A 9557-nucleotide genomic window follows, 5' to 3' on the forward strand; every position below is an offset into this window, starting at 1 on the left:
AAGGCGGTCCACGACGACCCAAATTACAGTTTTGCCATGTGATGGTGGTAGGTCCGTAACAAAGTCCATAGCTATATGGGACCATGGGGACTCCGTTATTGGAAGAGGCTGGAGCAAACCGGCGGGTTTCAGGCAAGGGGTCTTGTCTCTAGCGCATACAGAACAGGCCTGCACAAATTCAGAGATGTCCTTTTCTAAGGATGGCCACCAATATCTTATGGAGATTAGTTGCACAGTCTTCCATACACCAGGATGCCCTGCGAGTAAAGAAGAATGCCCCCACTTAAGAACTTTCAGACGTAGACGGGGAGAAACATAGGTCTTCCCTTGAGGGAGATTACGCAAGTCAACAGGAGCCACGGTGACCAAACGTTCCGGCGGTACAATGTGCTGTGGCTTGACCTAATCTCCAGAAAGATAAGAAAATGTTCTTACTCGCTGGACGAAAGTGGATCAGGAAATTAAACCTGGCAAGAAATAGAGACCAGCGAGCTTGGCGGGGGTTTAGTCTCTGAGCAGACTGGAGGTAGGAAAGGTTTTTATGATCTGTATAAATGTTCCCGGGGTGCACAGATCCTTCAAGTAAGTTTCTCCAATCCTCCAGATCCAACTTAATGTCGAGTAGTTCTCTGTCTCCTATGGAATCATTTCTCTCAGCGGGAGAGAAAGTTTTTGAGAAAAAAACACAGGAAACCAACTTGCCTTTCAAAGTCTTTTGCGGCACCAGCACCCACAGAGGAGGCGTCTACTTCCAGGTAGAAAGGTTTTGATGGATCAGGCCTGGACAAGACTGGAGCGGAGGCAAAGGCAGACTTGAGAGCGCAGAAGGACTCCTCGGCCTGTGGAGGCCAAGACTTAGGATTAGCTCCCTTTTTGGTCAAGGCCACGATAGGTGCCACCAGGGTAGAGTAATGAGGGATGAACTGTCTGTAGTAATTAGCAAATCTGAGAAATCGCTGTATGGCCCTTAGGCCAGAGGGATGAGGCCAGTCCAAGACTGCAGAAAGCTTGGCAGGATCCATCTGTAGTCTCTTGGAGGAAAATTATGTAGCCCAGGAAGGGAAGACTGGTGCGGGGCACTTTTCAAATTTAGCATAAAGACGATTCTTCCTGAGACGGGAAAGTACCAGGCGAACATGTGTACGGTGTTGATCCAGATTAGAAGAGAATATGAGGATATCATCCAGGTAAACTACCACACAGGTATAGAACAGGTCTCTGAAGATCTCGTTAACGAACTCTTGGAAGACGGCTGGAGCATTGCAGAGTCCGAAGGGCATGACTAAATACTCAAAATGACCATCTCGGGTATTAAAAGCTGTCTTCCACTCATCACCCTCTCGAATCCGAATGAGATTGTAGGCCCCTCTGAGATCCAGCTTGGTAAAGTACTTGGCGCCTTGTAACCGGTCAAAGAGTTCTGCAATCAGGGGAAGAGGGTAACGGTTCTTGATAGTGATGCTGTTGAGTCCCCGATAGTCAATCCACAGCGAAAGAGTACCGTCCTTCTTAGTAACGAAAAAGAAACCTGCTCCGGCAGGGGATAAGGATTTCTTGATAAACCCTCCCTGCAAATTCTCTCGGATGTACTCCGACATGGCGAGAGTCTCTGGAGGAGAAAGAGGGTAGATCCTTCATCTAGATGGCATGGTACCAGGCTGCAAGTCAATGGGGCAGTCATAAGGCCTGTGTGGAGGCAATACCTCCACCCCAACTTCGGACCTCTCCGGAGGTCCAATCCAGAACGGTACAGTGTCGCTGAAGCCAGGGCAGTCCTAGAAGAAGTTCAGAGGTGCAGTGAGGTAACACGAAGAACTCCAACTTCTCAGAATGCAGGACTCCGATATCCATCTGGAGGGGTTCAGTGCGGAACTGCACTGTGCCGTCGAGTATCTCACCGTTGACTGTGGAGATGAAGAAGGACTTCTGCAGATGAATCACAGGGATGCTGAACTTGTTTGCCAGCGAGGCGTCTATGAAGTTACCGGCAGAGCCGGAATCCAGAAAAGCGGTGGCAGCAAAGAATGTCTTGGCGGGTACCCAAATCCGCACGGATACAGTAAGACATTGAGAGGAGGTATTCACACCTAGCAACGCCTCTCCAATGTTAACTAGGTGCGGGCATTTCCTTGGCGCGGTGGACGGAGAGGACAGTCTTTTAGGAAGTGCTCAGTACTAGTACAGTACAAACAGAGGTTCTCGTCTCTGCGGCGGTTCCTTTCTTGAGTGGTCAGGCGAGACCCATCCACCTGCATGGCTTCCTCGGCGGGAGGCCCAGTAGAAGGTTGCGGTGGATGCTGGAAGATAGGAGCCAAACGAGGATAACGTCTGGGACGAGCACTTCCCTTTTCCTGTAGAAGTTCCTCACGTCTCTCAGCGAAACGCAGATCAATCCTGGTGGCCAAGTGGATGAGGTCACTCAGGCTGGAAGGTATTTCTCGTGCGGCCAGGACATCCTTTATAGCACTGGACAAGCCTTTCTTGAACGTAGCACAGAGCGCCTCATTATTCCAGGAGAGTTCTGAAGCAAGGGTACGGAAACGGATGGCGTAATCGCCCACAGAAGAACTCCCCTGGGACAAGTTCTCTAATGCAGTCTCTGCAGAGGAAGCCCGAGCTGGCTCCTCACAGACACTCCGGAATTCCCTGAAGAAACTCTGGACACTTGCAGTGGCAGGATCGTTGCAGTCCCAAAGTGGTGTAGCCCAGGCCAGGGCCTTCCCAGAAAGCAGGCTGACTACGAACGCCACCTTGGCTCGCTCAGAGGGGAACTGGTCGGCCAACATCTCAAGATGGAGGGAGCATTGAGATAGAAATCCGCGGCACAGCTGGGATCACCGTCGTACTTGGCCGGGATGGACAAGCGGACTCTGGAACTGGAGGTGGCCGCTGGCTGTGGTGTGAAGCAGGTGCAGGCGGAGGTGGCGGCTGCTGCTGAGCTGGTAGAAGTTGCTGCAACATGGCGGTCAACTGCGCCAGCTGTTGACCTTGCTGGGCGATCTGCTGCGACTGCTGAGCCCCAATGGTCATGAGGTCCGAGAGGCTAGGTAGAGGCACCTCAGCGGGATCCATGGCCGGATCCTACTCTCAGGATCCGGACTGATAGCAGGTAGCTGGTACTGGTGGTGGATCCGCTGTACCAGAGAGGTGATGACGTGGGCCGTACTGGGGGAACGGAGTCTAAGGGATTACTGGTTTTCACCAGAGCCCGCCGCAAAGCGGGATGGACTTGCTGCGGCAGTAACCCCCAGGTCGTTCCACCCGGTAGCGACTCAACCTCTCTGGTAGCTGAGAGGCACGATGCAGCCGGTGTGCGCGCGCCCTAGAGAGCAGGGGCACGCGCGCCGGGACACATGGCCTGCGTACACCGGAACAGAGAGAGGTAAGGGAGACTGGGATGCGGATCGCATGCTGGGACGAGCCGCCACGCGACCCGCATCCCCGCCGCGGGACCCAGGAACACTTCGCCCCTGGTCAGGGTGAAGGACCGGGGCGCACAAGGGAGCAGCAGGGGGCGGGCGCTCCGGTCCAGAGGCAGAGACCGGAGCACTCGTCATGACACCCCCCCATTATTACGGTCATGACTGTGAACAATTACAAACAGTGATCAGCGGCGGTGGCTGCAGGACAGTCCCAGTACACTCCTTGAGACTGCGTCCACACATTACTGTCTCGCTGCACACACTTTGGAAAGCACTTACAGGATATCAGCATATATATAGAGAGAGCTTGAAAGGGCAGTAAGAACATGCATATCAGAGAAGCTGGTCTGGTGATTCCCGCACGCGCGAGCGGTCGCAGCTAAGCCCCATCAGTCCCCAGTGGTGACGTCTCTTCTGTGTTGCGAGGAGGAACTAAGGATCTGCCCCGTGTTGCACAAGGGAAGACTTTCCCTACCGGACCAAAACAAGAAGTCCCCTAGGCGCAGCCATATTGGAGGTTCCGGCGGCTGCGTCCGGCTCTGCGGTCTATAGTCAAGCACCCGCTGCAGCCCAGACTCTGCATAAACCGATGATCTCCCTCAGCAAGTCTCCGTACCAGTGGCGAGTCACATTACCCCCTAGTGCCCAGTAGCATTATTGGGTATTTGCCAGGGAAGCACCACTCCGAGGGTTCCAGTCAGTCAAGATTAAGTGGCTGCAGCATATCGCCAAGCATCTTAAAGCGACAGTGCACTCAAATTATCTTAAATGGCCGGTGCGTTCAAATCATCTTAAAGCGACAGCACACTCAAATTATCCTAAAAAGCCAGCGCACTCAAATCATCTTAAAGTGACAACGCAGCTAACTCAAAAAGTCTACAAGATGTTGGCACCCAACTCTCCAGATCAAACAGTGCCCTCTCATCTCCAGCAGCTGGATCATCTGTTGCCACCAGTCCTGCCTGCAGTCCACATCACCAACCTGGGTGTTCCAGTGTCAGCACCGGTATTCATGGGGAACCCTGGCCTCCCTACCTATAATGGAGATCCCTTCACCCTGAGAGATTTCAAGGAGAGGATCCAGAGTTTGGTTGTCTTTTATTCTCTCCCTCCTAATCAACAGGTGCAGTTGCTCACAGGACAACTACAGGGACCAGCACTGGAGGAAGTCCGCACCTGGCCCGCCTCCGAGAAGGCGACTGTAGAGCAGATCTTTGAAGGACTCTACCAGGTATTTGAGTCACATTCGCCATCAGAGGTACATCTCCGGTTGTACAAGAGGTGACAAAAGCCAGGTGAGACTTTAGTAGCTTATGCCGTAGCCCTACAGAATGCCCTAGAGACTGTTCAAAAACTAAATGGCTTAATTCCCAAGTAGGGCAAGAAGGTATTGATGCATAGATTTATCAATGGGGCTCATAATAAGTGGGACAAAGCCCAGTTGAGAATGTTAGCAGTCCAAAACCCCAGTCTGTCCTTCCCCGCTTTTAAGAGACTGGCTATTCAAGTCATAGAGTCCGGGACTGAGTCAGAGGGAGTTTGCGCACCTGTCCCAGAGCCACTAGGTGCGGTAGCTTGGTCCATACCACCCCCATCACCGGCTCCCATCCCAGTGCCACCTACTTTGCCAGTTACTACAGCCTCAGAATTACAGAATGTGAAGCATGACATTGAACAATTGACTAAGGCTGTGAAGGAGCTGGCCACCAAGGCCGCTCCACCTGACCATGAACCACCCATGCCTAGGAAAGCAGCTCCTGCTCGCCACAATTTTAATCCCGAAATCCGCCACCTAATAGGCCCTCGGGGACTCAAAGACCCTTTTGTACCTATTGCAATAAACCGGGACATTAGAAAATGCAGTGTTGGGATTTAAATGGGTTTCCTCTGAGGTCGCGGACCGGCCCTCAGGAAAACAGTCATCAGGTCCAAACCCTGAACAACCTAAGTCAGTACTCTCACTTTATGTCGCCTCCTGTCCCTATGTAAAGAATACTGAAGAAGGTGTACAGTTGGAGGCGCTGATAGATACAGGGTAGCTGGTGTCTACTATACCGAAAACATTTTTCTTTACCCAATGGAATGACAGTTTATTGTGTGAACCTGATGATGTTGCTTTTAGAGTAGTGGCAGGTAACAAGAAACCAGTACCCAGGCATGGACATTGGGAACCAACCATTCAGTTGGGAGAACATGTACTTAGAGGGCAGGGAGTGATTGTAACTAATGTGTCTGATAAAGGGTCTGCTGAGTTTATACTGGGGATGAATATCATGAAAAACTGTTTCTCTGAAGTAGTAGATTATTTGCATGCCTCTCTCCCATACATGTCTTCCTCAGGACAGTGGGCTGCGCAGCACCACTTGAAAGTTCTACTGGCGGAGCAGAAATTTGCCAACCAACAAGGTGAATTCTGCAGAGTACGAGTCCAAGATATCAAGTCGGTGACCTTACAACCCAAAAGGAACCCCTCCATTCCATCCAGATTGAAAGGCTTAACCAGTTGGTCGAGCTAGACGATGTTAAGTTGTCTCCTACCTGGTCCTGGTACACTTACAGTATGCTCTCACCATGGTGGACCACTACTCTAAGTGGGTTGTCGTAGTGCCTGTCAAAGACCTTACAGCCAGAACAGCGGCTCAAATGTGAGCAGCATCTATGTCAAAAGACGAAGAGTGGCCTCGATTGTTGCCCAAGTTGCTGGAAATTTATAACAATACGGTCCCTTGTTCCACAGGATACACCCCTTTCTACCTGATGATGGGGCAGCATGGGCAGTTGCCGAAGGACCGAGTGTTTGGACTTCAAGCTCCCTTCAATAACTCTCCGGAAGCTTCCGTGGAGTGGGTCTCTGACCATCAAAGAAGAATCCAGGAAGCAAAAGAGATTGGCAACAAAAAGATGGGTGAGACTCAGCAAAAGCAACAGCAAGAATATAACCGTCATGCCTCCGCTAAACCCCTTCAGTGAGGTGACAAGGTCTGGCTGCGGAAATTTCCGAGGTCCGACAAGCTGGATTCCATCTGGGAAATGGAGCCATACACAACAACGGCCATACCCTACCCAGACTCTGAGTATGAGCCGCAAGTCATCCACCGTAACTGGATAAAGTTAAGTTACAAGGAAGACCTGCCTAAACGTCCAGTACCTCCTACACCAGCTGTCAGACCTGCGATGAAGTATGTGCCAGGAGAGAGGATCCACCCATCCATAGATGTACCCATGTTCTCTTCCAGCCAACCTGCAGTCTTCTGTGTCGTGCCAATCCAGGGGCCGGTGCAACCAACCCTAGCCGCCTCACCAACTCCAGTTCTGTCACCATTGGTACCAGTCTACACCCCGGTTTCCAGGTCTCCAGTGTCTCTGTCAGCCAGCCCGAGTCCTGATAGTCCAAAACCAGCTCCAACTCCGGAATTGGATCACCAAGAATCCCCTACAACTCCAGTCATGACAAGTGTTCCTGGTTCTCAAGAAGTGGTGCTGCGTAGGTCCCAAAGGTCTACACAGGGCCAACTGCCAGCAAGATATAAAGATTAAGTGTCAAGTAACCGTTAGTAGGTAGACAGATGTGGAATCTGGGTAGCCTGGCAGGGCTAGCCAGATGTCCGAGGAAAATCCGACTTCATGAACCTGACCACGAGGGGGTGCCCCCTCGAAACGCGTTGTTCCACACCAGAAATAAAGCCTTTATTAACCATTTCGGCTCTGTTTCCATCCTCAGGTATGCGCCTATCCAGCTACAAGTCGGATTTTCCTCGGACATCTGGCTAGCCCTGCCAGGCTACCCAGATTCCACATCTGTCAACCTGTTCCTGACCGCTAGCAAAGCGGGACCGACGGCCGGCTGCCTCTCGACATACTTCCATTCAAAGTGCTAAACAGTGTTGTGCCTGCGCGCACAACACGTTAAGGTGAGCATTATTTCAATTCTCCCTAAAATTCACCTGTCACCTACGATCTTCACCATTGGAGCGCCGTCTCTGTGTGTTTTTTCCTCTCTCTGCCCTCCAAGTAACTGTTAGTATCACACATAGTGTCACTGAGTACACATATACAGTGACCCCCCCCCCCGACCTACGATGGCCCCGACATACGATAATTTCAACATACGATGGCCTCTCAGAGGCCATCACATGTTGAAGGTAGCATCAACATACGATTCTTTTGTATGTCGGGGCCATCGCATAAACGGTTATCCGGCAGCGCAGACTGCTTCAGCTGCTGCCGGATAGCCGTTTAAGGTGCCCCGTGTGGTCCGGTGACGATCACTTACATGTCCCTGGTGCTCCGGACCGTCCTTTTCAGGATCCCCTGCATCGCTGTCGCTCTCCATCGTCGTCATCACGTCACCACGCACGCCTTCCCGTCATCCAATAGGAGCGGCGTGCGGAGCGACGTGATGACTAATGTATTTTCTCTTGTGTCCCCGTGCTCAGGATATTTTCCTGGCCAGAAGGTATACCTGTAACCTGCTATGCAGAACAAATAGTCATAGGTAGCAAATGTCTAGAAAAGTCTAGTCTAAATTATTTATAGTGTTCTGGGGAGAAGTGTGTTATGCCACGGGACCCCAGAAGCCAAGGCATTGGGTAAAAAGCTTCTGGCAGCCCAATCCGTCTTATATTGTGTCAACTGTTGCATAAAGTGTGTTATGGTCAAGTGTAATGTTATCGAGTCATGTTCCTAAAATAGTCATAAAAGTTTATAAGTCCTCAGAGCATATATATGGACATTATACAAGAATTTTCTTTATTTTCATTTGCCATACTAAGGTCCAGCCTGGATATGGACATTTTGTGTCATGCTCCAGGACTGCATGCAGCCCCTGTGGCAATGTTGCTCCTCCGCCCTCCCGGACTGGGCGTCGAGGGCGACTTTATTCAAGTGGGGGAGTTTGTGATGTCCCAGTACGGGTTTATGTGGCCCCATACTGTCTTCTTGTCCTGTCAGGCAGAGTCCCTGCATGTCCCCAGGGCTCCCCTGCAGCATACCCCCATTATGTATATAGGTTTGCCTCATTTAATGTACTGTTGCTTTAATGTTTGTACCACATTATTGTTACCCCCCAAGTGACCTATGGGCTCCTTGCACACGCCCCTATATAACCAGGGGAGGAGCTGCAATCTCTCGCTTAGCACATTGCTACTTCTGCTGAGGTCAAGTCCAGTCAAGTAGTTCCAGTGTCTGTGTCCAGATCATTGAAAGGCCTCAAACCTAAAGTCCTGCATCCACAAGTCGGTCATCAGTAAGTCAAGTCATCTTATTGTCAGTCACCATATCTGTCAAGTCCATCTGTAGTCACCGGGGCCTGCACTAAAGTCAGTCTAACTACTGCAAGTCCCAGCAAGCCTGCAAGGTCCACCTATGTCACTGGTTACCTCCCTGGGATATTTGGCTGTACTGCAAAGACTATATCACCTGTCTTGACTCAGTAAAGCTGCCGTTATCCTTAATCTGGTGTTGGTGTCTTCATTGCCCCTGTGCCTAACAAAGGATCAGCGGTATTACCTTCGGGTGATTAAGGCTAAACCACGCCCTGCCGTCACCACAAGAAGGGGTTCACACCATCTGCCCCTTGGGCCATAACATCTACCCTGCATCTATCCTTCACCTCACACCCCGATACCACAGAGAGATATGAGATAGATAGATAGATAGATAGATATTAGCTAGATAGATAGATATGAGATAGATAGATATTAGCTAGATAGATATGAGATAGATAGATATGAGATAGATATAAGATAGATAGGAGATAGATAATAGATATGAGATAGATAGATAGATAGATAGATAGATATGAGATAGATAATAGATAGATATTACCTAGATAGATAGATATGAGATAGATAGATATGAGATAGATAGATATGAGATAGATAGATAGATATGAGATAGATAGATAGATAGATATGAGATAGATAGATATGAGATATATATTAGATAGATAATAGATAGATAGGAGATAGATAGGTAGGAGATAGATAATAGATAGATAGATAGATAGATAGATAGATAGGAGATAGATAGATATATATATGAGATAGATAGATAGATAGATATGAGATAGATAGATATGAGATATATATTAGATAGATAATAGATAGATAGGAGATAGATAGGTAGGAGATAGAT

Source organism: Hyla sarda, chromosome 3 (genome assembly GCF_029499605.1).
Source record: "Hyla sarda isolate aHylSar1 chromosome 3, aHylSar1.hap1, whole genome shotgun sequence".
Taxonomy (NCBI): Eukaryota; Metazoa; Chordata; class Amphibia; order Anura; family Hylidae; genus Hyla; species Hyla sarda.